Genomic DNA, 27,927 nt, shown 5'->3' with positions numbered 1-27,927 from the left:
TCTTTATTGATGTTAAGTTGTGTTTTTACAAAACATTTTTACTGTTCTGTGTATATTTTGACTGTTTGCATAAAAAAATATGCATCAATAGAGCCAAGTTTTTCAGGAATAAATAATTTTTAACTCATTAATCCCCCATTTTAGCCTTCTGCAATTTATCTCCAATTTTTTTATCCGTGGCACTTCTGTCACCCAACTCCGTGGGTAATCGAGAGTTTCCTGTATATCGTTTTAAAACACATGTATGGGAATACTTAGTAGCTAGTTCAGTATTTTAAAGTCGGCGCAACATTAAGGATGCGGTTTTTCATTTTCCATTGTTTAAAGTAATTTTTGATAAATATGCGTACATTGTTGAAAGAAGTCCTAGAGTGTTTTCTCGGACACATTTCGCCGAGCTGTCTATATTTACATCGAATGATGAACTAGAATTAAACATTATTTACGTCACCGAAATCGCCTTTTTTTTTTTTTTTTTCGTAATTTGATCTTATCCGTTGAGCATTAAGTTTCCGAAATTATACATTGTGTTTTGGAGAGAAATAAGAATTAAACATTATTTACGTCCTTAAAATCGGCTTTATTTTTGTAATTTGATCTTATCCGTTGAAGATTCTTAAGTTTCCGAAACAACACATTGTGTTTTAAAGAGAGATGCGTAAAATTATTCAGGCTATCATCGCAATTTTTGCTCTGATATTCTTGAACGGTAGTTAAAAGGATATGCAGTTATGAGTTGCATTAAAAAAAAAAAAAAATATCAAGACATTATATGGCCCTTAAGCCACTTTTTTGCGGTGATGATCCTTACTAATGTATAACTCTTTTAAGAAAAAAAATAAATAATTCTAAATGCTACTTTTAGCTATACCTTTAGCTCGTCCAAATTAAAACCAATTTTACACTAAAGGGAGCAAAAGCGGAAGACACTATTACTCTAGACAACTAGAAAGATGATAGATGCAATTTTCTGACTGAGTAACTGTACAGGAGTGCAACGTGTATCCATAGTGATAAGTTGGTTTAAGTTTTTTTCCAAAAAAAAAAATGTCTACATGAGTTCAAAGAGGATGCTTTAGTTTTCAATAGGAATTTGAGGACAGGGAAGGAGGTAACTAACAAATGAAGGAAATCAGCTTACCCTGAGGAAGCTGCAGTGTTAATCCACCAATTTCGCCGAGGAGTCTCGATAGGCCAGCGGCCCGAGAATTCTTCAGCGAAAAAAGGAAAAAAAGAAAGAGTAAGAATTTGAGTGGACTCTCCAGTTCCGTCAAAGTTTTGAAAAACTTTCCGCCGACTGAGGAAGAGCCGAGTACGGATGCGAGCCGATTCGGCCAAAGAGCGCTGTCAGCAGCGGCTCATGCAATTCGAAAGAGCAGGAAGAGCGTGCTGCCTGCCCTAGTGACAAATCGCGTCTGAGAACCCCCGCTGCGAGGGCAGGGGGACGTGCGCCGACGCCCTCTCGCGGAGCCTCCCACAAGCTGACGCACTTCCAGTAGCAGACGGCTGAGAGCCATCGCGGGACTCGGGAGCACCCAGTGCGACCAATGGAGAACTACCTCTCCTTCGGATCCAGACACTTTTAGCGCTTCTCTTCGGAGAAAATTAAGCTTTTTCTCTCGCATTAAACTCTTTTGAAGACATATAAGATGAATAATAAACGAAAGTAAAGCAATTGAGGAAAAATGACACTAAAACCTAAAAGTAATGGGGTGTGAGGACTAAAATTTAAAATATGAAGACAACTAGTACAAAGAGTGGGAGAGACTCTCCTCTGTTTTGGGATCAGAGACGGAAATAGGGGAGATTCGAGAGCACCTAGAGCAACCAATGGAGAATTCACTACCTTTCCTTCGAATCCATACACTTAGCGTTTCCACTCCAGAAAGAATTTAGTTCGTTTTTCGGATTTCACACGGTTGAAGGTATATAAGAGGTATAATTAACGGAAGTAAAGCATAAATTGAGAAAAAATAATCACAATTTGAAGCACATATAAGTAATGGGAGGTGACTGCTAAAATTAAAAAAATGGAGATTACTCGTACAAATGGTGGGAGAAACTCTCCTCTGGTTTATAGGCAAGGGGTGGTAAAAGTAGAGATTCGGGAGCATGCAGAGCATCCAATAGAGAACTACATGTCCTTCGAATGCGGACACTTTTGACGCATCACTACGGGAAATTTTGAACTTGTTTCTCATATTTATATTGTCGAATGTACATAAGGACCATTCCATTAAATAGCCGGTACGTTGTCCAACCGATGACAGCTCATATATTTCGTCAAGAAGTAAAAATTTATTTAGGTAACGAACAAAATTTTTGGTAATGAATAAAGTACCCCCCCTCTCCTATCTACAAATTCAATTTTTAAGAGGAAAATATGCTATACTTTACACCACAAGAAAAAACCAGCTTTTAGCAATTCTTGTTTGAGAATAACCTTTAAAAAACGTAACCTATACTGTCATTTACGTGAGAGAAATTATTTATACAGGATGTTCCGTTTTAACCTGCAAAAACCTTTATTTTCGCAACTGTTATTCATAGATGTATACTTCCAGTTGCAAAAATGTTCAAAATCAGATGCAAGGATAAGATATTGAAAGTTTGAAGTAAAAATAAAAATGAGTCAAAATATACAAAATTTAACTTTTTATACGGGCCCCAGGTCCTCTAACTTATGTTTAGGGAAACAATCTCCATTGATAAACAATTCCAGCACAAAAGGTTTGAAATTAGTACAACCAATATTCACCGAGATATGAAACGCAGCGTTTTGTGACTTCCGCCACTTTACACTCGCCGTCAATAACACCTTTTGGGGGAAAACATAGCGGTTAACAAGTGTTTAAAATTGCATGTGTGCATAGACTGTTATTTTCAAATTATTCGAGGTTTTGCAGTGTGTTTTTGCGTATCACGGCATAACATTTGCAATTATTTTTGAATGGCAATGAAAAATATAAATACCTTGTTTTCTTACTTTGACGACATGTCATTCTTCTGAAAGAGCGATAAGTTCCATTCTCATCTTCTGTATAGTCCCTTAAAACTTTAAACTGGAATATCTCCTTGAGTTTTGGTCGCACAAATGTCAAGTTTTTTGTGCTAGTAATCGTTTTCAATGGAGATTATTTCTCTAAGTATTAGTTAGATCACACTTCCAATATCTTAACTCTGCATCTGACTTTGAACATTTTTACAACTGGAAGTATACATCTAGGACTAAAGTTTGCAAAAATAAAGGTCTTGCAGGTTAAAACGGAACACCCTGTATAATAATGAAATTAGAATGCTCTTAATAGAGTTAACTTGTTTCAAATGACCTTTGAACTATATTTTTTTTTACGTTTTTTTAATTATAGTACACGACCGGACACATCTAAAATGAAGAAGTTTAAAAAAATTTCAACAAGACGCTCTTCACGAAAAATCGAAGAAATTACTTAATGTCAGCTGGAATTTATCCAAGTATTTTCCTACTTAATTAGGATAAATATTTTGTAAATAGAATATTTGAGCAAGAATAATATAGGTATTCAAAAAAATGAAAAAGTGAACAAAATACTTGAATATAAACACTTTCAACTCTTCAGAGGTTCCCTTCTTCAACGATTGACTCAGACAAAAAGCTAGAAAATATTTTGTTTTCCTCTTTTCTTAGTCTTGTTTTGTTTGAAAAAATGTGTTTTCTCCCTTATTTGCGTCATTAACATTGCATTCAAACTTTTTTGAAACATTCAATGATGAAGTTTAGGGAAATAAACAATTTCTAATCTGTGACACAAAAAAGTTTTTAAAAACTTCCAAAGAAAAATTTGTTTATTTTGAAAATATGTACTGAAAAATAACGTACGTCTTGTTGCTTTACTTACATTTTTATTGCGGAATATAAGAGCTTAGACGTAATGACATTACATGATTTTTCATATTTACGTGGCATTCTTTGCAATAACTTTCATTAATGTTTTTATTGTCTTACTTTCGCTGAAATTATAATTCAAACAATCAAGAGGAGCAATCAAAATTATTCTCCAATTCACATACAGAAAGTCCCAGGGATGAATGGTCAACGGCAAATATTCAAAGTTCTTAGCCGTTAGAAACGGACTTTTTTTTTTAAACACAAAAATTAAATGTATTTATTTTTTTAGAAAATGAATGTATATTTTTTAAATTAAAAACTAATATTTAAAATGTACATGAAATATCGGTATCATCATAGTGGTATTTTATTAAAACAAGAGCCACATGTCTGAAACTATAACAGTGAAAGGCACAGCGATTCGCATTCGCATCATTATCATTTTTTTAACCTTGCTTAGTTTGCGCAAAGCGCTGTTTTTATGACAAACCAAGACACTTCTATGTTACTTTGTTTGAACTTCACAAGAAGTTAAGTATCCGTGGCTATTCAGGAAAAACTACTTCACTGGTGTCAAGAGGCATGAGCGGGAAACCGCCTTCAGTGCCATACGATGAAATATTTCTACAAGCTGTTTCATCAGTAACCAGGAATGAGTTATGGGAAAGAGCTAACACGAGATCTCAATCACTTTAAATATTGTACACTATGAACTGTTAAGAAATAAATAAATAAATAAAATAAAGAAAGGAAATGGTGCGCGTAACTTGTGTGCACGTAAGAACTTACAATTCTTAATTTTAAAACTCTAAACGTAGAAGGGTTCAGGGTAACGTAATCGGTTAAAACGATAGTAAAACTAAACCATAAAATGTGGTACCAATGCAAGGAGGAGTAGACTTTCAAAGAATAGTTGTAAAAAACCTTAAAAGATTACTAAAATAAAACACAGTAAAGTTGTAAGCTTATAATTTATATAAAAATTTCTTAGTTTAATTAGTATCTACCTACTAATTACTCATCCAATTACGAAAAGCATAAGAAAAGGATTTATTTCGGGAACTGCCGATAGAGCTCTTTATAAAAAAATTAGCAAGATGACATATGATCCTTTTAACATTATCGCCATTACCACCAAACTTTTACAGGATGTGATCTCATTTTTGGGGCCAAATTTGGTAATAATTTGGCAATATATCACTGAATAATAGCAAATTTATAACGTCACTTCCGTTAGAATTCAGTTTCTATTACTTCCATTTTATATTCATATACCATCAAAGTGTCAAATTAAGAATATTTTTTCAAGCTTAAAAAAAAGAAATTTATCGAAAATCAAATGAACCAGAAGACTTCCAAAATTTGATAAATTTGCTCTTTTTAATGCTACTTTTACGTGTGTAGATATATTTAATCATAAACATATAAAAGCATTTTTTACAGCATTTTAAACAATTATTTTTCATTACTTTATCATTAAAGTACAATAGTTCTGTTTAATATATAGTTTTTGACTTCTAATACGTATTGCATGGGTATTTTTTGTTCAGTTTACTTATACCTTGTTTTGTGTAATTTTATAAAACCTATTCAAATTCAAGTATCAACATGTATTTCGTAGTCGTGTACTTATTTTTATAGATTTCGCACTAGTTCAAGCATAAAAAAAATACTTTTAACATTCTGTCTATATATATATATATATATATATATATATATAAGTTAACATTACATTTTTACATAATAATCATAGTATTTTTACACTTTTATATATTAGACATAGGTTAACAATTATATTTTTCACTTTATGTGCAACATTAGTTTTTAGGCTTGACAACGAAATTTCTAAGCAATAAAATACTAGATTTCCAAAATAAATAATTAAATTAATAAACAGGAAAATGATTAATCTTCAAGATTTATTCTCTTTATCCCCACCCCTCTCCTTCATCTTGTTGTTGCCTAACTCAATTTCAGATGGCTAACAAATTACGCGGGAATTATTTCTAAGTAGCACTAAGTAGCCGCGCAATCCATCAAAATGTTTTTAATAGTTGTGCTAAGATATAATACAATGTGCAGTTTATAACAGTAAAAGCTTTCCGTGTTTCAGACGTTCTGATTAGAATGGTTCCCAATGCTAATCGTTATCGACATACTTTTTCCCCGGAAGAAAAAATTGAAGTAATTCAGTTTGTGCAAAATGAAATGGGAGTACTGAGGCATTGTTGACCAATTTGGAGTTGGAAGAATTAACTGCGTATTAAAAAAAATCCGTTTTGAGAATGAATGGTTAATAAATGGAACCCAACAAGTAATGCACTTGCAGTGAAAAGAGTTTTAAATGGTTTGCATCCGCCACACTGCAAAAAAAAAGCTGTTGTTTTTACAGTAAAATACTGGCAGCTCGCATTCCAAAGAAAAACTGCAAAAATTACAATTCTAAACTGTAAAATTTGCAGTAATAAACTGTTTTATAGCAGACTTTTACTGTGAAATTAACAGCGATAAACTGTAAAATTAGCAGTAATATACTGCTTTTTAATAAAACTGCCCTGTAAAACTTACAGTATCAAACTGTAAAATTAGCAGTAATATACTGCTTTTTAATAAAACTGCCCTGTAAAACTTACAGTATCAAACTGTAAAATCAGCAGTAATATACTGTTTTAGGAATGACTTGACCTGTAAATTTAACAGAGATAATATGTAAAATTAACAGTTATATACTGTTTTGTAACGGAATTGCCCTGCAAAATCAACAGTATCAAACTGTAAAGTTCGCAGTATTATGCTGCGGATTCAACTGAATTGTGCCATAAAAGCAGCAGTAGTATACGGTTTTATAAATGATTTGTACAGTAAAATTAACAGCAGTAAACCATAAAATGAATTTATCAATTTTTATGCAAAAGGGTTTTTTTACCCTATCGTTTCTTTTCATAGCCGAAATCACTGCTTTTACAGCTGAAGAACAATATCGAAAAGTAAAGCAATTGAGTCAGTATGTACGTTGTAGAAATCAGCCTACATACGAAATCTGTTCCTTTTCTAAAGTTTTTCAACAACAAAAATAATGTTTTAGGCTATGAAAAGCGACAAATAAAGAAATATAAAACACTTTTCCATAGAAATAGTTAACTGCTGCTAAATATATGTTTTATTGATATTAATTTCCTTGTACACAAAATAAATCAATGCCCCACCTCAATATTTTATAAACACATGCTAAAGAAGAAAAAGTGGTGCATTTTCATTTCTACAAAAAACTTTTAGCTCTATTGCAGACTTAAAAGTTTTCAAATTGAAGGAAATTGCAAAATATGGTCTGAAGCTTTATTTTAAGAACAGTTATAGCTTTTTCATAATACAAAACTTTTTGATCCATGGAGGTAGTAAAAATGAGAAAGGTTTTTTATATATAACTGAAAATACTACATATCTTCACTAAAAGTACTTTTTTCACTTCCAGCATTATTGTAATGCTAAAATGTGCAGCATAACGTGAGAAATGTTTTGCAATATGCAATCCATTAAACCTTTAAGTTTATTTTAACTTGATGCATGCAATTATATGCATTTATTTTTCTTTTATGGTAAAACAGAATATTTTCATGGTTTTCTTCTTTTTTTAATGTTATAAGTTGCATTTGGATCTACTTTATTTGAGAAATACTAGTAACAAACTAATTTTATTTCACACCATATGTGCAGTATACAGCATTTAGACTGCACAGAATGGTTTTTATTCTAAATTGATTATTATAGATTAAATAATACTTTATCCTATTAACCTTTTAAAGTTTACATAGATGAAAACTATAAATATGTGACGGTTTAAAATTCCAGAGCTACTAAACAGAAACAATTTTTCACTCGGTATAATAAAATCTGCAGGTTTATGAGTACTAGTATTAAAAGTTAAAAATTGGTTTTACTACTCCAAAAATTATATAACTTTATATTATGTTATACTGTTTTCATGAGAAAAAATAAAACATTCACACCATTAAAAATTGCCAAATTATTTTATTTCGTATACATCACCTATAAATATCGATTAGTAGTTTTTACAGTGAAATTGCAGAAATTCATTTAAAACCGAATGCTAATTTTTTCAAGGCCAATATTTTTCCATTACAAACTTGATTCTTCTTTGTGACATCTTTGCCGACTTAGGTGCCATCACTAGGCCTTATATCATGAAAGCATCTGTCAAAATAAAAATTGTTAGAATCTCATAAAACTTGTGGACACCAAAAAACATTCATGGAAAAATCAAATTACGTAGGTATAAAAATACGCCCTAAAATAATTAAAATTATGACTCTGAATGATCTGAAATTAAGATTACCTTGGGAGTTGCTTTTATTTTGAAACCACTTAACATATACCTAAATTGTAATTGAATCGTTTATTTCAGGAACCAGTAAGCGCGAAATATGTGGTTTTAAGGAGAAAAAAAAAACTGCTGTGCAGCAATTTGGAAACTACGCAATTGAAACGGTGGTTTATTAGTGTCTAATTGAAATAGACCTAATCTGAATACTTTACATAAGAACTCAAAAAAGAAAAAAGAAAGAACATAATCTTACATTTTATCTTCCATGTCAAGAAATAGACTTATACTGGTTTCTGAAATACAATTTAAAAAAATCCTTCTAACTTTCGGTAGTTTTGAAGGATTTTGTAATACATAGGAGACCGTTGATTAAGAGCAATATTTATTTTTTTCGATCGGATAACTGAAGTGATTGGTGATCGGGAGAATATATATCTTAAGGATAATAAAACTTAAAACTAGTTTCTTCTTATAATAGGCTCCAGATTATTGGATTGCAATATGTTTACTTCAAAGCAATAATTAGGATGCGGTAGAGAATTATTTTTTTAGAAAATGGAGCAAGGTCGACGTTTAGGACAACCAATTGGGAAATATTGAGGTATTCATTTAAAATAATGAATACTGTATCTAGCCTCTTTTAGCCCCCCCCCCCCCCTCCCCGAGTTGCTATAGTAGCACTGAAAACCGTAGATGTTTTTTCTTTCTTTTTCTTTAACTCATATTCCATTCCAACACTTGTTAACAGCTCGAGCTATGTTCAACTGATACTAGCTTCATATTCTTTTTCTTCGACAGCTGCCCATTATTAGAAATCTGAATATGAAACAATGTGTGATGTAAAATAATTTAGATTTCTGTACTTAATATGAAATATTTTACTTGTAATTTATTAAAATATTTTTGTTTCATATATTTTATTCCACAATTGTGTTATTATATTGTTTAAATTTAATTTTTTGGAGCTTTTTTTCTAAGTACTAAGGAACTGCATAAAAAAATCATTTGAGTTGGAATAAAATAATACCGTAAGAGCATTCTATCTTATATCTGTCTTAATATTTAAGCATAATTTAAGATGTTTCATTTATATTTTATGTCTTTTAAAATGTGGACGCCCCCCCCCCCGTTTTGAACAGCTATCGATATCCCCATTTAATCCGCCGGCGGCTTTTTTTTTTTTAAGTGCTACTTCTTTTGATAGGATTTAGACAATTTATCTTTAAGTTTTTCAGAATTTACCTGAAACTCGGAAGAAACAATTCTATATTCCCAAAATCAAGATGACTTAGTTAAAGTCAATTCAGTAAAAAGTGAAAATCGATCAGAAAAGTTGAAAGTTTTAAACAAAAGAATAAATCGACAAACATGTCAAGAAATAGATTAAATCTGATACTGCCAGTTCTAATCATTAAGAAATTGTAAGTCCACATTTGGCCCGCCGTCCTTGCTGTAAACAATGCTTCCCTTCTTGGAAATGCTTGCCAGAAGACCGCACCTCTTTTAACTGTAAATTTAAATATGCTCACATTTGCAAAATAACTGCTTTTTATTTACATTACAATAAAAATAATCAATAATTTTGTTTGACAAGTGTCACAAGTCTGAATATACGAAGAAAGTTTCATACGCTGTAATACATCGTACTTTAAACTCTAATCTTTATTGTTGCTCTCATTATAAAGTTGACTTTAAATTTTGTTCCTTTAAATTTTTACAAACATACATACAATAAATAATAAAGAACTTAACATTCTGATTTGGTTCCTTCAATTTTACTAACATGTAAAAACAAAGAATCAGTGCTCCAAAATTTACTGGAAAATAAAAATAAAAAAATAAATAAATAATGAAATAAATTACGTTTAATTTAGCACTAACAGAAATTTCTATATTCCGGTGATTCTTGAAATGATATTTTTCAACTACGCATAAAAACCAATATTGAATTACAAGTTTAAAAAACCCAGACGTAAATGAATTGTATGATCCATCACATTTAAATCAAAACAAAATTTAGTTTATCTTGTTCCAATACATAGTTCTTGATTGTAACATAAAACCTGACAACGGGCACACAAAAATCAGCTTCAGGGGCCCAATATGGCACACAGACCGTAGGATAGGCTTTAGTGGCTAAGAACGCTCTAAAGCTCAAAAGCATTTTTGATTACAAATTACATCCTAAAACATAAAAATATAAATGAAAAAGGTACTTATAAACTTCCATTACCGGCATTCATGTCACTAAGTGAATCATTGCAACATCGTTCAGACTAGAGGCTTCTTTGAAATTCCAAGCGGAACACAACCACGAATTGCCATCTTGATAAAATGAGACCACCCATTCAATTCTGGTACCACTAAACTCATAGAAATAATATTGCATTAGTGAATAAATTTAGATGAAGGAAATTCAGGCGGCTGGAATGAAATACTTTAAGACATGAATAAAAAAAATAGAAATATATTACAGGCCATCCGTTTGTATGCACAAATTATAACATAAACATAATGGAATAATTGAAACATTTCAAAAAAAAAGAAAAAAACCCTAGAAAAATATGTCATTGCAATTCAAGCTTTATGTAAGTTTTCCCTAGAGAAAGGTTTTGTAAAACAATCAGCTACATTATTTTTAGTTTCATCAAATTGTATTCCAAATTCATTTTCATCAATCAAATTCCTTAGGAAATAGTACCCCACATCAATCTGCTTAGTTCTGCAATTTTCTATTGCAGAACTAGAAAAATCGATTGCAACTAGATTGATTAATAGTACTCTGTACTGTGACAATCTAAAATTCTGAACTCTTTTCGTAGCCAATTGATTTAAAATTCCTTTAACCCACATCCTTAGATTATTCTCTAATTGAAATATACTCCGCTTCCATCGTTGACAGTTGTACGCATTTTTGTTTGAATGTACCACCATATTATTCGTACCCTATCCAAAAACACTACAAGCCCCCCTCCCCCCCCCCATTGAAATCCAGTCGTCGTGATTCGAGGCGTAATCTGTATCAGAATGACAATGATTTATTCAATTTACAAACAAAATTTAGATTTCAGGGACGAACAAACCTTTCAGGTTGTCTCACAAATCTCCTCTTTTACATCCGCATATAGATACGCATTGCAAACATCTACATGGAAATGGACTCAATGCAGCTTATACACAAAAATTGAAAAGAAAGCCTCAATCAAAGGAAAGGAAATTACTGGAGAAAACACTTTCGAAAAGTACCCCCCCATCCCCACCTGGTGGGTATTTAAAATTACCAGTCTGGTCTTGAAGCGCATTATTTCATTCTGCTCATTTGTTTTTAAATAAAAAAAAAACATCTGTACCCTTTTTTCTTTCTAAAACTTTCTTTCAGTGGAACCAATACGTAAACGTTTCTTTCTCATATCACCTGAATTTCTTGAGCCATTCCGTTTTGCCAAATTTAAATCTCGGAAATGTTAGCTTCTAGCATACTTGAATTATCCCCCCCTATCTTCATAAAAATCCTATACTTTTCTTGAATTATCATCACAAGTGAAATTAAAATATTTTGTGTCATATTCAATGTTATTTTCAGAACAATAAACCTCGGCTTCACGATTCGGACTTTAGAACCGTCGTGTCAATAGAATAATACTTATCCCTGTATTCTTTATTTTGCCTTGGAACTTGCTTTAACCAATTTAATTCTCAACATGCTATTTTATGATTTTCAGGATATTCTTCTGCTACTTCAGATTTACTCAGTAGTGAAATAAAACTGTGTCCCTCTGTTTCTCGTTCCTGAGGGGGGGGGAGGGGTCGTCCAGAATTTATTTTCATCGAATTTAACATTCAGCGTTTCTGTCACTTCGCGATTTTTGAGCGTGTCCCGTTAGTGTTCAATCCAGAGGGGTTTTACTGCATATATATATATATATATATATATATATATATACAATATATATATATATACAATATATATATATATATATATACAATATATATATATATACAATATATATATATATATATATACAATATATATATATACAATATATATATATATATATATATATACAATATATATATATACAATATATATATATATATACAATATATATATATATACACAATATATATATATATACATATATATATATATATATATATATATATATATATATATATATATATATATATATATATATATATATATATATATATATATTGATAGAGCTCAATGCTTTCAAAAAGGATGCAAGTATGTGTACTAAATATGGATATTTGACTAAGGAAAAGAAACATCTGAATCTTTACATCATGCTTCGGCAACCGGATTTCTGCATAAATATAAATCGAGCAGAGATGGAAAAAAATGTTGACAAACAATTCACAAATAGGGCTTTCCTTTAAAGGTCCTAGTTTAAAATGTTTCTTACTACACCCTCGTGAATGGCAATCGAACATTTCGTATGCAAAAATCAACCGTCGAAAAGCATTTCCTATGCGAGTATAAATGACGTATCATTGTGCAGTGAGGAGCCGTGCTTCAAAGATAGATATTCAAATGAAAATGCGCGCTTGGATGCAGCTGAACTTCTCAAACGACTTATTCGGAATATGGGAGAATATAAGAAATCGGTCGAATGAATATTGAAGATTTGACTCACGAAGAGCAGCCTGATGTATGATGATCCCTATATTGATTCAAAAGTTATTCCAGAACGGGGAACGTGAGTTGGAGGACGATATTCTTTTCGGGTATTTGTCACTGCTTCCAGGGATGGTGTCACCTTAATGCCAACTGGAAAGCACCGGTTGTATTCTGTTCATAAATCTACGGATACGCAGAGCCTTCAGCGGAAGATATTTAAATACATAAAAGTTTAAGCGTTTTTTTCACCCGTGTTAGAAAAATTTTCATCGTGTAATTAAAAAAAAGCTGATTGAAGTTTCTAATGTAATGTAGTGATATATTATTGCATCCTAAAGCTTTTATGAGAACGAACAACATCGCTTTTCATGTAGTATTTTTAAAAGTTTTGGAAACTAAAAAAAAATACCGGAATAATTGCAATAATGCAGATTTGTTAGCATGGATCTTAAGACTTTAATCAATATATATAAAGGAGACGATGTTTGTTTCTTTGTTTGCACGCGATGCCCAAACATGAAATAGCACCTACTGATTAGAATTTCATCAAATTCTAACGTCGACAGGGGTCTGAACCTCGAAGCATTTTTTCTACAATTTTGAATATTTTTTTAAAATTAATTTTAAGTTAAAATTTCACATGTTTTATCTGATTTAGGAAGGGGTGGAAAAACACCGCCACCGTTTTTTTTTTTTTTTTTTTTCTGCTCCAGACGAAAAATGTTTCATTTTTGTTCCATTTATCTAAATAAATTAGAACTTTACATATAAGCTCATCTACTTCAGAGAACATTGAAGGCAGAATTCGATTCGTATTACCTTTACATTAAACCTGAACTAAAGAAATTTAACGTCATATTTTTTCCAAGGTCGTGTTCGGATGCAGCTACCGGTTGACTAGGGCTTACTTTTCGTTTTGTTTATTGCGCATTTTAATTCAGTAAAATCAAGGGATTCCCCCCCCCCCCTTTTTTTGCTGGCCTCAAATTTGAAAACTACTTTCAAACATCCAAAGTGATTTTCTCTCCCTTTTCTCAATCGGTACCTTTTTGCATTTTCTTTGCTCTTACTTTTAGCTTTTAGGAATGATCGTCTTTACTAGGGATGGTCTTTTCTTTTAAATCTTTCTTATTTCCAAATGTTTTGTGGGCAATTTATTGCATTTATTTCAGGTTAAATTAATTGTGCATATTTTAATTGAATAGAAGCCATGTTTTTCTTTCTCATTTTGATGTGTTCGCATTGCGTATTTTAACTGAAACTTTTTTTCTTTTAGGGGTGCAGAATGATGATTTTATATAAATTGCTTTGCGCACTTAAGTTAAATTATTTTTCTAACAGAGGACGGGGGAGTGGGATTGCTGTACATTTACTGTGTTTTTCAATATCGTTCCTTCTCAGTTGGGGGAGGAGAGACTGCTGGATTCAAGTTAGAAAGATGGAATCCACTCGTTGATTGGCTGTGCTATGCTAGCGTGATCGCTTGTCGAGTTACGTGATAAACTATAGAGTTGTTGATTTTTTTTTTCATTTTAAAGCTTCTGCAAATGCAATTAAATGAATTTTTACTTATTTGGTGAAGTACTTTAAACAGCAAAGATTTAGTTTTAGTTTCCGCATTTTATTCAAAATTCTGCCTTTAAATTCTTAGCAAGGTCATTGCCTTGCGGACACTGCTAGTATAATACCAATTGATGTAAATCATGCACATTACATGAAATGTTACGTCAAAAACTTATTTTCATTTGCAGTAACTGACTGGAATTCATATTATGCATCAACATTCGCAGTAAACATTTTACTGAAGAAACTAATTTTTTCGTCACTAGAAACTGTAATGTTTATTTTAATTTTAACTAAGTGAAGTTTAGTTTGTGTAAAATCGGGAACAAGAAACTGTGTGCTTTGAGAACATTTTTTCAGGGCTACGTTGCAATTTTACGGTATTAACAAATGCACAATATTTTCTGAATTGATGCTAAACTAGAATTGACTTCTACTGATAATCTCACACAAATTATATTTTGCTTGTTACTCAAGAAAGTTCTTTTCAAATGCTTTAAAAAAAGTATTCAGTATAAATTCTAAATTTTGATGAAAGCAAAAGAATCCTATACTTTTATTTAAATCCAGGGCGTACAACATACTAAAATAGTTAATGTTTTATGTACAACGTAAAGTATAGAAATTCTTCTTTAAACTGAAGAAAAAACAATTTATAGGAAGAATAAAAGAAGGTTATTGAAATAGCTTAAAGAAAATCATACACTTTACTGTTTTAATATTTTTTCTTTGATTGGGAACGATAAAATAGTATAAGATCAGTCGTTGGACAATGTTACTTTAAACTTTAATGAGGAGATACTACTTCTGTTACAAATGCAGACTTATTAGGAAGTGTTCTTTGCTTGTTAACGGAAAGTTTTACAGCAAATTTATACTTTGAATCAAGCTTAGTTCGGATTCATTACGAGAATTGATTGAAATCATGCTCCTTTAAATCGTTTTATTGGTTATTGTTTCCGCTTGGTTGTATGTAAGGAAACCCGAAGAACGTTCCTTTTTCTTTTTGTTAATTCTGAACTAAGTTCGTAAAAAGTCAAAATAAAACAAGATCTTATAAAAATGTTTTAAAAGTAATAAGTATTCAAATCTACTGAAATAAGCATGTTTAAGGTAAAAGATACACTATAAGGGTTATACTCTGAACGATGAGTAATAACTTAATGAAAATAAATCCAAAGATAAAGAATAAATAAAATACAAATAATACTTTAATAACTTTTTATTTAACAAAACAAATTATTCTACTCTTTCCATATAAGTTTTTGTATAAAATAAAAAATATATATTCTTTTTACTGATATTATTATGCACTTAAAACTGCAGGTTGCATATGTCACTTTTTAGGGTGAAACGTTATAGCACCAGCGGTATCTCAGTAATAGGGCCATTTGGTTCCCTATGGCACCCGAATAGCACCGTTAAAGGTGCCATTTTTTATGTATGGCACTCCATGTCATCTTCTTAGGGTGCCATTTAGTTCTATTTGGTACCCTTAAGGTGTCCATTGGTGGCAAAATGGCACCCTAAAAAGGAGTGCCTTTGATGTTACAGCGTTTCACCCTAAAAGTGTGCCTTATGCAACCTACAGTTTTAGCAGTGTAAGACACAAATTTATGTTTAGATAATCCTACCCATGTTGCCGTTTCTGCAACTAGTCGTTAAAAAGTCTAATAAAATATGATTTTCCAAACAATTTTTTTCCACTAAAAACATTAAATGTAGAAAATGACAAATTATGTAGCATTCAGAGCTTTTAATTTGTTTAATTAACAAACATTGATTGACTGCAAACTAAATGGGAATTATTAAACTCAAAACCACACCTAGGGAAGTAGGAAAATTGTTTTTATCGACTTTTTCAAAGGTCGATAAAACAATTGAAAGTTGTTTTAATTAACTTTCTAGTTTCTGGATTTCAAATGTTATTGCAAAAGTTATATATATCACACACTTTCAGGTTGAAGCTTTTCCTTTCAAATTAGAAAAGGAAATACCACCAACTCGTTTTGGGATGCGTGAAGTTGGCACTAATATTATCCCTGTCCATCAGAGTTTTGTACGGTAATTTCCTATATTGAATTGATGGATGGAGAGGGCCTTTCATTTCACTTCGAGAAATGATGAAGATTCTGACAGATGAGAATACTTCTTAGTGAAACCTCTCCGAAGAAGAAATATGCTCACGGTACCTCTGAGAAATTCAGTTAATCAAAGAAAGGTTGAATAAATATGTATTCTGGTTTGTGACATCTCAGAGGTTGTTGCGTGAGATTGCACAATAGTTGGAAACTATATCAATGCACATGGATTATATGGAAATAAATGCATCTAAGTAGGGATATGAAAACACTTCAGAGATTGAGAAGCAGACTAATTTTTGTATAAATAAAGCAAACTCCGAATTTGTCTGTTCGGGGTACTCGTAAACTACCAGACACACTTCGTTGAAAGTTTCAGTTTGTGTTGGTTAAAGCTATTAAAAATTACAGACACTTCGAAAAAAAATCGACAACAACTTCTTGTTTTATTCAACATTTCATATTATAACGCAAGAATGGATCGGTCAAATTGAAACTGTTATTGCATCGTTTCGATTTTAGTTTCATTAGAAAACACGGAAAAATTACACTTTAAAACATTTTCTACCTACGGTAAAAAAGAACGGAGGACCTAAGTAACCACGAAAAAGTCATAAATATTGTAAGTTAGAAAAAATTTATTTTAAGTTCAACATTTGAAACTTTGTCTTTTTTGTTCGAATGTGCAAAGTAAAATTCTTAAATTGTTTTTTGATTTATCAAATTACTGGGGAGTTAAAAGTTTCCCCTTTGGATTATTTTTCTGTTACTTAACGTTTATTAACTTGTTTGTTCAACCCAGGGGCGAATTTATAATTGAAATAAATTAAACAGGAAAAGTTATAAACAATTCTAGTGAGGGAAAATTTTAAACATGATATTTGAAATATTCTGCCCCAGATAATGTTTTTTTTATGTAGTGAATTTAGCTGAATAAATGCCCTTGTTGTTGCAAGTTTTGCTCAAGTGAAAACAAAGAAATTCTTGAACTGTTTTGAAGCTTTTCAGATAATGAGGGACTTATTTTTTCCCCCTTTTGTTTTCGTTTTTGCTAGTTAACGTCTATTTAATTGATTGTGCAGCCTAGATATGATCGATGATAAAATATCTTAAATTTATAATTTAAAGTTTCATTACTGTTGTATTCAGGACAGGATTTACGTAGAAGCTAAGCAAGCTATAGCTTAGGGCCTCCGCTTCGTCAGGGGCCCCCAACTCCCGGAAATTAACACGATTCGTTCAAAAAAAATTTACTTGAAAAAATAAGTTTCATTTTCCAATGCTTGAAAACCTTGAAAATATGGAAAAGTTTGACTATAAACCACAAATAGGAGCGGGTAGGGAGAAGGAATGCCAATATATGTCAAATTCAGCTCGTTGCTACATCCTGCACCAAAAGTGTAGAAGCCATGGTTCTAACGTTTCTGAAACAAATTATAAATTTTTGTGACTCACATGCTTCATATCTTTATATAATTCCGAATGCAGTATTTTGGAAATTCTTTTGTTATTGCTTGCTTTTTTTTTTACTTCTTCTGCACATTGTCAATCTGTTTAACACCGAAGAAAAAAAAGCTACCTCTTTTACTTTTCGTTTTCTGCCCTACTGAAGAAAAGCTTTTTTCTTGAAAAATCTATAGTTTATTTTTTCTTCTAAATTTAAAAAAATAGCTGTTTCTCACAAAGTTGGAACAGGACTCTAAAAATGTACAATCAAGTACTAAAATATCAGACTGGAAAGTACAAATGAAGCGCGTTAAATAATTTTAACTGTTCTAGAGTTCGTGAAAATAATTAGATGAGCTTTTGAAAATCCTAAGCTAAGTGGGCTCCAATTTTATTTTTTTTCAAGTGTATATAATTCAGTCAATGAGTGCTCATAACAGGGGTGTGGCGGGCATGGAATATGCGATAATTTTTGACATCAGAATATTGTTAGGGGCAGTTAGTAAGTAAACATACTAAATGTCTCCGCCCCTAGAGAGTGAGATAAAGGTGAGAGGGAGGGGGGAAGAAAATTTTGGGGTTTTCGAGAAACTATCGGAAACGGTGGAAAAATGCGTTTAAAATAGAAATTCGAGCTAAACACATACACAAATTTTTTCTTGGGTTGTATTTTATGGAAAAAACGGCAGCTCAAGAAAAAAAAAAGAGTTGAAGCAGAGCAAGAATGTCAGGTAAAATTAGAGAAAATGACAGCAAAAAAGCATCAGAGCATATGCGAATATTACGACAAAAAAAAGAGAAGAAGAAAGAAAGAAAAGAAGCGAAAAACACACAACGATGAAAAAAAAAAAAAAATCAAGAAGACTGAGGGATCGAAAATGAGAAGTCAGGAGATGAGAATTAATTGCAGAGAAGATAGTAAGCTAACTTTGTATAGAACTGTAAACCAATGCAACTTCGCTTTTCTCAACATGCTAAATTTACGGAAAGATTTAAAAAGCACGCTATTGCAAGTAGTCTCAGGAAAAAATAGGCTTTTAAATGTTATCTTGCTAATAATAATAATGTTTGAATTATTAAGGCAGAATGGAAAATCCAACAGTTCCTGGAAGAATCCATCTTGAACTAGCAATATTTACAATGCATTTTGTTTTCGTTAAGAAGATTACATTTCTTAATAGTTTTCTAGAAAAAAAGTTCCGCTTGTGTGTGATTAAAAAAAATAAAAAAAAGTGTTGTAAAAACTCAAGATAGAAGTAAAACGTTTGTCTTTTCTTCTTTTTTACATTCTAAACTGCCATTCCACCCGTACGTTTTCTCTCACGCTAAGCTCTTGTTCTTTCTGCGTCTGACATAGGCATACTCACAACATGATTGTATATATTAATGATAAAATAGATTATACGCAGTGAGAAAACTAAAAATTAATCGAAATCCGCTTTTTAATTATTGCTAAAAACAATAAAAAATAATAGCAATAATAAAGTTAATTTTGATAATAAAAGTGAACAAACTAGATTCAAGGCTAAACCTTAGCAATTTGGATAACGCTCTAAAACTGATGACTTGACTTAAATCAAAGAAACCCTCGAAAACCTGCATTATTTGAAACGTTTAAAGTCACCAAAGTACACAAATATATGCTTACTTAAGCCTTGAAGTTAAATTGTTAATTTTATCAACAAAATTAAATTTACAAATGCTATCATTTTTCATTTTTTCTGGCTACTAAGTAAACAACAACTACGTCACTTCCGTCACACAAAAAGGTTTGGGATGAGAAATTCAAAGCTCTCGCATAAAAAGTTTCATTTCAAAACAGAAGAGAAAAAAGCACAAAGCCAATAAAAAAGCATTTATTAAATCCATATTGAAAAATTGTTGATATAAGAGTTAACTTTAAGACAAAGTATCAGTGTTTACTTATTAATTAATATTTAGACATGTAACGGTCTTAGAAAACTAAACAAGTCTTCACCGTGACGAACGTAACTTCATAGTTACGTTATTTATTGTTACGTTCGTCATACTTCATATTTTGAAGAAATATTCATGTTTGTCACATTATAGTAAAAATGAGTATCATTCTGCATGAAAAATAAAGTTAAGGATTGAAAATGATACATTGCATTGTTATTACAATAATATCTACCTAAACTTTAGAGAAAATGAGAGCTGAATTTCATGTTGCAAATTCAAGGTTGCAAAAATGTTACGTTCGTCACACTATAGTAATTTAGTTTCAAAAAACAAATTTATGAGATTTACACTCTATTTTATTGCTTGAATATTACACAGAAGTTTTATTCTTTCACAAAATACCACAAAACCACAAGTAAATGATTATTAGACGTTTAAAACTCAAGTTATGCAACCAAACAGAGTCTCTGAATGTTGCGTTCGTCAATATGGAATGACCATGTAACCTATTTTATAAATCTGTACACCATTCCTTTTAAAGAATTTTTTACTATTGATCATTTTACATTTAATTTATTGTTGTATTTCTCGGTGGGTTGGCGGGGTGATTAAAAACTAATTATACCAAAAACCAATGTGAGCAAGTAAAAATGCATTGTCTTTTCTCTTCCCGCGTTTTTTCTCTCTGTCAACTGCTGTCATTGGTTCGTCAAAAACAATTTTTACGGTGCATTATCTTAATTTGCGAAAGAGAATATAACTTTAAGAAAGTTTTGTTTGCCTGCTTCTGTCCTGATATTTTTGTAGTTCCAACTACATCTACAAGACTTCAAAATGCAGAATGTTGTACATATTTTTCAAAATTTCCTCCGGGGGAGAAACCCCCGGGGCCCAAACAATTGGGGATATTCTTTTCTCCACTTAAAGAGAAGTCCTAGGTCACTCTTTTGATACCATTCCCCCTCTAAAAGTCAATCAAAAAAGGACATCACGGAAAACACATTGAAAACCGATCAAAAAGTAAAAGTATTGCTGTATGTATCAGAGGAAACAGACAAATAAATGGAAAATTATAAAATATTGCCTCTTACACCATTGAGAGAAATGTGGTTCAAACTGCAAAAGGGGTCCATATATGAAATAGCTTAGGGCCCCGTTAAGTCTAAATCCGCCCCTAGTAGTATTTAATATAATCGGACTTTAACGTTACTAAAGAATAGTCTAAGCAAAAGCTGATGCAGCTTTTGAGAAACTTGCGTCCTAACTTCAATGGCGTTTTGAAGGATATTGTCCTTATTTGTCCCAAAAAGGAATTTTTTGGTGTTGTTTCCTCAATATTATTATTTTTTTTTTTTTTTTTTTTTTTTTTTAAGCAGTACTGTTGATGTTATTTCGGAGTATTTCTTTATTCTGAATGCCGTTTTCGAAACTACTTTCTTTATCCAGGTGGATATTTTTAAAGCAACAGTTGACGTTATTGGAATAACTGCAATCCCTATTCTTTTAGGGTTTTATAGAGACCGATCTCCTTGTTCTAATAGGGACTCTTAGGAAATATTTTTCATTTCATAAAGGAAAGTTATGGGATTCTTGTGCTCATTCTAATTGGGTTTCTCAGGGAACTGCTGTCTTTACTCTGATGAAAGTTTTCAATGGAACCGTCAATTTTGTTTTTGAATCATAGTTCTCAATAGAATTGTAATTTTTAGGGATTTTTTTTTCTTACGCCAATGAGGGTTTTTTTCATATTAAGGTCGGTTTAGTTATGGTAATTTTTTGGTAGTTCCCCTTATTGCTAAAATGTAGTCCATATTTACCATGAAGATTCAAAGGTTCTGCTGACGATATTTCAGAACTGTTGTCTTTATATTAATTACAAGTTCGGCTATATTTATCATTACAGAAGAAAACTTTAAACATGCGGCACGCTGCCTCAGTTTCTTTCTCCGTCAAGGAACGCTGTAACAATTGAAAAAGTACCAATCAAAACTGCACATGCCGAATTCTAAGCGAGTTTCGAAAATTCGAAAAAAACGTGTTTCTAGATAACGTTTTAAGAAAGAAAAAATACATTTGGAAGAAGCAAGCCTATGTACATAATCGTGTTTCATTGAGGACTCTAAGTTAAAAAACAGAATTTAAATTGGACCTGATTTTCCTTGACTAAACCTAACAATACATAACAATGCAGTGCTGCAGAAACCTTTCTGTAATATTTGAACCAGCTGCTATCTCGGATTTTGTTGAAACTGGACATGCGTGGTGTTGATTGCTACCTCCTCAAATGTGGTAGTGCATTCAGCACATTTTGATAGCGATTGGGACTTTAAAAGACAGCACTGACTTTATTTTATAACTGTTGTCCCACTTATTTGAGAGACGGATGTCTTCATTTTGCGGAGAATCTTTAGGGACTAATGTCCAAACTGCAATAACGTTTTTTAGGAACTGTTGTCACTAATTTGAAGAGAAATTTTACCCCAAATTATTGCTCTTTTATTGAGACTTGAGGGCTAAACATGTGTTACTTGATCTCGCTTTTATTTTCGAAACGGGGGAAGGGGAAGAGGGGTAATGTGGTGAAACTAGTGATGCACACACCTCCACATGGTGAGTCCAGGGCTATTATCGCAGAGAAACTAAACGAAGAGAGCACTGCATTAAAATATCATAAACTTTGCAGATTCATAGAAATTTCTATGGCAAAACAGCAGCTCAAGATTACTCTGGAGGAAGTTGAACTTCCGCAGACATTAATGTACTTATAGGTGGCAGCTTTTCCACATATAGGGTAATAAATTGAGAAACATGTTTTTTCTTCAAGCGATTTCGCTCCACCCTAGTGAACATTGGGGTTCAATTCCCAAAATGTATGGCTCAAAAAAATTCGTATAGACAGAGCTTGTAATTTAAAGTTTAATTTTTATTTTCTTGAAAAGAAAACAATCAATTTGAAAAATGGAAGTTATTTCTAATGTTGCTTTTGCAGCAGCCTATAATAGAAAAGTTCCGTGCAAGACACCATTTTCTTTTCTTTTGAAGAAATGAAATTGATGGCTAAAATTTTGGTTTAAATTTCCAAACTTAAATACACACACGCACGCACCCACAATTACATATATATATATATATATATATATATATATATATATATATATATATATATATATATATATATATATATATATATATATCATACATAAATTTATCACAAAAAGTAATTTTCCAAAAATTACGACGAAATCTATTTTTTTTTTTTCCACAAAATGCAGATATGAGGGTTCACAATTTGGCAGGCCATGCAGATTTGTGAGAACATGGTGGGGTTAAACCGGTTTTATCACATTAACTCTCCCCCAGAACTATCTGAACCATAAAAAAGACAAAGCAGGCTGCAAAAGTTGGGAGATTATGAAATTCAAAAGAAAACAAATTCTAAACAACTACATCTAATGCTACTATTGCATGTAATTCAAAAACTATATATATATATATATATATATATATATATATATATATGTATATATATATATATATACGTGTTTGTGTGTATGTTTGTGGAAAAAAAATTGCCTCCTTTATATTGATCAATGTCGTCCAATGTGATCTTTCAAAAGAAACGTAACTAAATATTTGATCGAATAAAAAGAGAAACTGTGTTAGAAACAAAACCAGAAGAATAACGAAAGCAAGAAATCGAAACCAGAGCTACAAAAATAAAAGACAAAGCAAATTAAATTTGCAATATCGTAACAACCTAAATCCAATTAAAAAATTGGAATTCCTAGCCGAAACAGCTAAGAGAAATAACTTAAAAAACATCGAAGAAATGTAACAGCAATGATAAATAGACTAAGGATAAGGAGGCCTGATTGAATGAACTTGATGAAGCTGCATAAGGGAAAAAAAAGGAGCAAATTACGTTTGTGCTGGAGTCTTGCGACGACTGGGGCTGCAACAAAAGTGCTCGTAACAATGTGTTTGTCCCGAGAAAGTGACTTATTTAATTTTCTTCATTGATTTCATTGTTGCTGCTTACTCTAGAAGGCATCAATTCATGAGAGCACTCACTTAATGCTTTTCTTCTCGCAAATTCTATTTAATGTCGCGTTGGAAACATGACATGGATTTTACGCTCCTTTGATATTTTTTAATCCTGTAAAAGGAGTGGTTGAAAGTTGAGCTAATTGAATCTTAGTAAGGGCGGAAATCCTGGAATGGTTTGAGGACGCAGTTATATAAGATCAGGTTATGTATTTCTTTCTTTAGTTATATTTACTAAATATTTTCTTAGCAGTAGGTGTATGGACATGAAAATATAAAGATATGATATTATCGGAAACTCGTGTATTTCCTAATTTTAAACAACAAAACACAAGAGTTATCTGCTTAAATTATAGTTGAGCCTTGGTGGGTTAATCGGTAGAGCGTCGGGCTCGTTACTGAACGGTTATGGGTTCGATACCATCCGGTCAAAGATTCCCGTGTTCGCTGATGGTGACTGGGGTACGCTAAATATGTCGTGATCATAAAGTCCTTCAACTGAATCAATACCTCTGAGGGTACTGAACCAGGAGGTCTTCGGCTGTTGGTTTCTATCAGAATGATCTCAATGCTGTTAGATGGTGCTTCCATCTATCATGTGCTTGTCTGAGCTAAATCAAACTTCTAGCTTAGTGGTGCTTTGTAAACGGACCCTTACTTTGTCTGTCTCTGTACTCGGGCTAGGAAACCTGAGTGGTTTAAGCAACAACAACAACAACACATTATATTTCTTTAAATAAAGTAAGGTTTATGCTAAATACCAACGCGCAAGACATTCTTCAAAATAAACATCAGCACAGCCCATAAAACAAACTTTTGCTTTGATCTCGGAGAGCATTGCAAAATATAAGCTTTTTTATGTATTTCAAAATTCACTTCTAAAAACTGGAAATAACAGTGAGCTTATACGAACGTCATGAATGCAGAACGATTAGCTAGCAGTTTAAAGCTTTAAACAATTTTGCATAAGATTATATAAGCAAAAAGGTCCTGCAAGTAGGTCAAAATTTACAAAAACAAAATTTTTGCATCTTTAAGACAAAAAAAAAATTTTACCTAATTTTTTGAAAGCTAGTGCAGAATGAAATAATAACTAGCAAATATGCTAAAACACGAGTAAATATTTTAGAAGATTAAATAAAAGAGATGGTAAAAATCATGAAAAATGAAAGGAGGCACCTACATAAGACCATTTGAGGACAACGTAGACTGCTGACTCCATACACTTTCCTTTGAAGTACAGCGAGGTTAAGCTGTAACATCTTCTGGCCATCCCAATGGACGATGCTTTGCAAAAGTCAGCAGTTTTGATCAAGAAAAGTCCAGCTATTTCCTTCAGCTGGAATTAAAGGATTTTTATTTTAAACAAAGATTTATAACTGATTTCTCTCCATGAAGAAATACATCTTCTATAAGAAGTTAATTCCTTTTACTGCACGATTGTAGACATCAAGACTACAAGACCTAAAAGCTCAAATGGGAGACATTTTGCAGTATAACTGACTCATATCAACGGAAAAACTCAATGCAATTAGAAAAATGTGATTTTTATGCGTTTTATTTAAGTCAAATAGTACAATATTTGTGAAAAAAAGTCAAATAAATTATATGAATAAATTTTTAATTTTGCATTTGTTTTTATTAGAGATTTTGAAGTTACATTGCTATTCACCCTTTTCTAAACAAATAATAAAACAAAAATCAACATAATAAGTAATTCAAAACTAGTGTACTTACACAGCTCCTTTTACGCATTGCATAGTTGATTTGAACTGTTCTTGATCCCAATTTGCATTTATGACTGTCGAACATCTAAGGCAAAAAAGTTATTCTTCTTACTTTTATAGCTGTCATAATGTTTTTTTATTATTGAACAGTATATTTCAAGGTGGTTATAACTATCAACATTGCATGTAATTCATGAATGTTACTCTGTTAAGGTTAATACACAATTAATATAGTAAAAAAAAATACCTAGCTCTAATGTAAGAAAACTTTTCTGAAAATCAAACATAATTAACTACATATTGATAGAGATTTTCGTAAATAGCACACAATCATAACCTTAAAAGGAAAAGGATCTTAAATAAATAAAAAAAAACTCATCCACGCAGGAAAATTCACGAGCTATGGGCGAAATTTTGCTTATTTAATCTGGAGATATAAATTCCGTATTTCTAAATCCAACGTTGCAGGCGATTCTCTAAGAAGTGAGGATGCAAGTTAAATGTTTTGGCGTATTCTCTCCCAATCGTACAATTTCCAGATACTTTTACTGGCAAATTTGCTTATAACGATTGAAAATTATCTCTATACTTGCTCGTTATAAACGGGAGCATAGAAAAAACGGGGTCGTAATAAAGGTCATAAAAATTCATAGTTACTTGTTTTCTTTGTTTTTTATTTCTGCAGAACACCGATTTAGTTGGTTGATATGTTTTGAACTGTCTTAATGTCTCTTATTGTTTTTCGATTAATACAAATGTCCGAAAAAACATAACATCGTCATTAGCATCCCTGTGCATCCCTGTGTCATCATAACGTGTAAACGTTTCATAAATGTTTTTAAATGTCAGAACGTTAATAACAATTTTACAACGTTTATAAAACGAAGTGTGCTATCTTGGCGATTTCGAAACAGGTAGTTTTTTTCCGCAAAGCAAAAGTCGTTGAGTTTGATTAAAATAGTTCAGTTTCAAATTCGGCGCATTTTTCGTTATCGTCGTCACTTTCGTTGTCTGCATTAGCTTGAATTTGAGCTCGAACGTCCTCCGAAGTTTTGCGACAGTGAACATTTGATGCCAAAGTTGAAACTTTTGCATCAAATGTACAATTTGCAAATGCTTCTTTACCCCAAAAATTAAAAATGGGCCGCCAGAGAGATCCTTCATTAATCCTAAGAGCACGATAACTTTCCCTTGACATCCGAATGTTACAGGAATAAACTGAGCTGGAAGCGAACGGAATTTTGATGAATCATAAAAATATTGCTCGCAATGAGCAGTTTTTTTTTTTTTTGATGCATTTAACATTGTACGAACCATATAGTCCTGATTTCTTCTTTAGTCAGGGTTCCCTATAAGCAAGTTCAACAGTACTACTTTTAAATTATTCAACGTAAAAATGTAAGGCAGTCAACCTTACCTTAGTAGTTCATCTTTGAAAGCAACTTTATACCAAGACTTTCCAAATCACGGAAAAACAGTATCAGATGCAGCATTGCGCTTTAAAGCTCTTGAGTATTTAACATAAAAGTCTAGCACATTGTGCCATCACGATTCTTCTACATCTTTGATAGAGGAAAACATTTCTAAATAATTTGTTTAATTTAACGACCTTCTAAGAAACATAGCTATGCTTAAGAAGAAATCAGGAATTGTTTCTTATTCTCCACGACATTTAAGTGACTGGTACCAAAAACTATTTAGCACCAATTCAAAGACAGTAGCTCATATATTTTTGGTTCATTCTTTCCTTTTGTTCTTACGATATATGTGGCACAGCTCTTGAGAGAAGTGTTCGATCTGGCCCTATGAAAAAATCGCCTTTTCAAACCAAAGTATACTTCTTAAAACAAAGTTTTGGAATCACGAAAAGTTAACATAGAATTATTTACAAAGAAACATGAATCGCAATTCCCTTGGTACTTTTAATTTACGGCACTACATATTCAAAACAACCTGCTCATAAACTGTTCCATGTTCAGATATAAATTGTATGTTCATTAAAAGCATTCTAATTTCCATGTCGAATTAAAATTTTAAAATCTAACGTTTGGTATATTTTTCAACAGCAGCATGAACAACCACAATATTGATACGATAGTGTGTTTTATTGTTTTTGTCGACAAAGTTAGCATCTGCTTTCATATTTATATCTCCAGATTAAATGCGCAAAATTTCGCCCATAACTCGTGAATTTTCCTGAGTGGATGAGTTTTTTTTTTCTTTATTTAAGATCTTTTTCCGTTTAATGTTATGATTGTGTGTTATTTTTGAACATCTCTATCAATATGGAATAA

The sequence above is a fragment of the Uloborus diversus genome, chromosome 10, assembly GCF_026930045.1.
Source record: "Uloborus diversus isolate 005 chromosome 10, Udiv.v.3.1, whole genome shotgun sequence".
Lineage (NCBI taxonomy): Eukaryota > Metazoa > Arthropoda > Arachnida > Araneae > Uloboridae > Uloborus > Uloborus diversus.
Note: the sequence above shows the minus strand (reverse complement) of the source record.